Genomic DNA, 4299 nt, shown 5'->3' with positions numbered 1-4299 from the left:
TCTCCTGAAAACGACTTCCTCTGATTTCTCTCATGTCTAAATCTTCTCCGAAAACGGTGATTGTCACCGCCACCTTCTCTAGACAACCACCGAAATGAAAAGGTTACAAAACAATTGTCCTAGAGTCTCCTATTGAGCAAAGATCCCGTATCCACATCCCCAATCGGACTCCAATATGACCGGATCGAACTCATCTTCTACCCCATACTAAAACCCCTAAATCGTCTTAGGTTAACCATTAAAACCCGTGACTATTCAAGCGTGGACCAATCAAACATGAACCAAAGCAAGATAGATGAATATATGGTGACCCATAAACACATTATGCAAAGAAAACCGATATCTCATCTTGAATCAAGATCAAAAGGATACGCGAGCAAAAGGTCCATTGATCGCACACAAAGGAAACAAACAATCACAAGGAGTTCGATAAAAGAAAAAAGTAGTACAAACTGTGGCGGAGAATCTCTCGTCAAAGGTTGTAAATCCGGCGAGAATCCATTGTGTGAATTCACCTCAGGTATATCTTCTTCCTTCTAGGTTCTCGTGGCTTCCTCCCTGTTTCTCACTTCTTGAGTCTTTGTGCCGCTGTCCGTGTATTTAGAGGATGTTAATTTTCCAATGGGGTTAAGCTTCTGCTCATTTAAGACTCTGATGTAGAGTATGAAGAACTTTGATACGAGCTATGGTGTGTGGTTGGGGTGAGGTTTCTACAGCGATTCCAGGCGGGTCTAGGGTTTTTTCGCAATGATGGTAGATCTTCTTATATAGAACTAGAGTATGAGGTTCCTCATCCTTATGAGCTGGCGAAGATCCAAGATTTTCCGTTAGAATAAAATCTCATCTAGATTTGGTTCGGTCCCTAATTTGATGCAGGTGGCAAGGCGAGTTTGTTGGTAGTGAAATCCCTCCATGATGTGTGGCCCCTTTCTTGAGTTTCTCTTGGATTATTACTGCTGTAAGACAGGTAAATGTTTGTGGTAGAAATTTTGATTTTTTATTGCTGTAAAACTTAATTTTAACTGAGGCATGACTCTAATTATTTCTTGTTTCTGTCATTCACAAGTTTCTATGTTGCTTCAATCATTGCAACATTATATACAACCCCAGAAGCACTGGCTCGGATGCAAGCACTAGAGTTTCAAATACATTAGGAGTTGGACATCCACGAGCAGCGCGATTGTCTGTGTATGCTTCTATGACTTTTGTTGTTTTTCACTTAGCTTATGTATGGCATCAGTCTCTTGTACTGGTTCTTGTGGATATGGATCAGTGTAGATTGTCAATGTAGATGTAACTAACCAATTCTTTTCAAGAGCTAATGCAAGCTTGGAAAGATTTGGTTAAGTGTTTTTTTTGCGTCCAATAGAATCTCGTAAAACCCTTTGCAATGTAAATGGTGGGCCATCAATAAAACATGTAAGTGCATCATTCAGTTTGTTGACCAAATCAGAGTAGGATTCTCTTAGCGAATAACATTGCTGCTCACTTGTCATTTTTTCCTCAGGGTACTCAGACAATACCTGCTTCAGCTGAAATGATAGCATCTCTTGAGATTATCCCAGTCATGCCAGAACCTCCCGGAGGATGCAATAGCTTGAAGAATCTGAATAACTCTATCTCTTGAAACATCGTTTTTTCTTCGGCGACTCTGTCATTTGGAACATTAGGCGACTCTGTGATTTGAAACATTAGCCGCCACATCAGTCACTGTGTCGCTGGGTAGATTATCGGTGTCGCTAGAAGAAACTGGTGCGTGCTGCAAATTATCGTGTGGTTGGAAGGCGTTTCTGTTGCAGCCTTGCTGCTGCGTTCTGCATTGGAGTTTCGCTCTGCAGTTTTTTCACTGAGCCATTGCCACTCTTTCTTTTCCTGTTCATTGGCAGCCTTATACTCTTCCAATAATTAGGGGCACTGACTTGAGGATACCAAGTTATAACCTTCAGAAGAACAAGCTACACTGCGGAACTTCTGTCTTCTAACGAGAGAGCCAGAGTTCATGAAATCCATGGCAACCAAACTTTATGCAAATTGTAATCCAAAGTATTGCCATAGGTCCATTTCAATGTCTTATGACAGTTATGCATTGTAGAGAAATGTAAATTACTGAAGCGGTATCGATGGAACTTAGGATGTAACTTTAGCCTTGGGTTTTGAATGCATTTGAGAATAGTGGCTTGGAGTCACCTGGTGGATGTATTTGGTTTAACACACTGTAATGAGTTGTTGCATAGAATATTTTGCGTAGGGCCTCTTGAATGGTTTAGTTTCAAAAATGTAATGAATTTTTATGTGATTTTGATAGGATGGATGAGTTGTATGGAATTTCTGAAAATTGAATTGTGATTGTGTGATTTTTTTAAGGGTGCATGAAATTGTTTTGTGAAGTGAACTATAAATAGAAAATGGTTATGGAATTAGAGATTGTTTCGGATTAATATTGTATGCAGGATACTTTTGTTGTAGGTTGAATCCGGCTGCAATTTGTCGTGGCCACAACATCATTATTCGCAGCTAGCTTGGTTCTGCAGTTTGGACATGGCTAGTGGTTTGAATATAGGTTAATGGTTTTGGAATGTGAAATGAATGTTTGGCTTATAATATAGGTTTGATAAGATGCTTTATGGACAATGGATGATGAAAATCTGAGTTTATTTGGATTAAAAATACAATAAAATAAAAAATTGAATTGGATGATGGATTAAAAGTATAAAATTGGATTTTGGACCAAGCCTTGACTAGATATGTATGATAGATTTGAACATGACCCAAACTGATCACATGATCATGATTAATGAACCAAGCTACGAACTTAATGAACCACCAATCCTGAATCAAACAGGCATGATCTGCACTTGAATTTAATCACACTAGGTTTTAACAAACTTGTATGGTTGAACGATATGCATGTCATGCTGTACATATGATGCAAAATAAAAATGAAATCAATTCTATGAAAATTTAAATATGCTCGGACAAAATTGGGGTATGACAGTCATTAGTCAGCGCGCCACAACATTGGTATTCAAAATGCACACTCCAGATTAAGAGGAGTACATGATTTTAAAGTAAAAGTGGCACTGAGCTCGAATCTGGCCTCAATTCACTCTAACTATAAGTATATTGAGAGATACATGGAGTTGAAATTTGAGGTACATGAACTAAGTTTCTTCGATTTGGCCTCAAAGCAACTCAATCTTCTTGCATATATTGGTAGGACTTCAGACAACCAAAGAATCAATAGAATTGAGCAAGAATTTTAGAGAATCGAAGAGATCAATTTTTTTGGAAAATACCTTAAATGGAGGCTTGGATTCAACTGATCTTGATCTTGCTTGTGCTTGATCTCACTTCACTTGCTTGCAGAAGAAGGATTAGACGCTTACAAGGCTGTGGATTCCTGGAGAATTGAATTTCAAAACATTGGAAATTCAACCTCAAATTCAAATGAATTTCTCAGGTTTATCCTTTGCAAAGTGAGGGTTTTAGATGGGGGATCAAAGTTGGCGCGAATGTGTGTGAAATTCTAAGCAATTGAGGCTCTTTTTATAGTTGTAGCAAGTGATAATTGCACCTTCAAATTCACTTTCCAAAATTGGCAAATGGTGATACAAGGGTGCATGAGTGTGTACCGGCCCATGAGATCATTGATATAAGTCCATAAAAGAATGTTAGATAGTCTAAATTGAGCTTGGATTGTAAAGAAAATGGGCATTTGAACTTGATGTTTGATCCTTGCCAAGTGATGTCACCATGTTCATGCCATGTGCATCCTATGCATTCCTTGTCCAAAATGAATAAATTAGAGCCTTTTGGAAAGGGGAGACCAGTAAGAACAACTTTCATGTTCAAAACTTTTTCATTTGAAGCTTGTAACTTGGAGAAGATTGAGGTGGAAGTTTGGAAATTTATGACATATCAAAATTTTTCTAAGTGTCAAGCCATATGTCTCAATATTCCAACTTGCTTAACTTTTTATATGAGCTTCAAATGAGAAAAGTGTCTTCATCAAAGTTGTATCTATCTCAAAGAACTTCAAAATGGTCACCAATTTAATGTCATTTGGATTTGAAATGATAGAGTTATTCATTTTTAAAGTTTGGAAAAATCACTTGATCAATGGTATAGGTCAAAAGTGACCTATAATGTAACCTAATATCACATGCTCAAAAAAGTTGAATTAACTCCCACTCTGTAGCGGGGTATTCGTTACCATTAGAGATATTGACTAAATCCAAGGTAAATCACACAAGTCGAGTCGCCACCGCACTTATATTTATCCAAAGGAATGGTTAGAAA

At 37.8% G+C, this 4299-nt stretch overlaps 1 pseudogene; it reads right to left on the bottom strand.

Annotated features, from left to right (window-relative positions):
- Positions 1-1114: 1114 nt before the first annotated feature.
- Positions 1115-1843, bottom strand: LOC127129999 (uncharacterized; annotated as a pseudogene).
- Between the last annotated feature and the right edge of the window lie 2456 nt (positions 1844-4299).

The sequence above is a fragment of the Lathyrus oleraceus genome, chromosome 3, assembly GCF_024323335.1.
Source record: "Lathyrus oleraceus cultivar Zhongwan6 chromosome 3, CAAS_Psat_ZW6_1.0, whole genome shotgun sequence".
Lineage (NCBI taxonomy): Eukaryota > Viridiplantae > Streptophyta > Magnoliopsida > Fabales > Fabaceae > Lathyrus > Lathyrus oleraceus.
The sequence above is the reverse complement of the archived record's forward strand: the minus strand, read 5'-3'. Positions and strand labels throughout refer to the sequence as shown.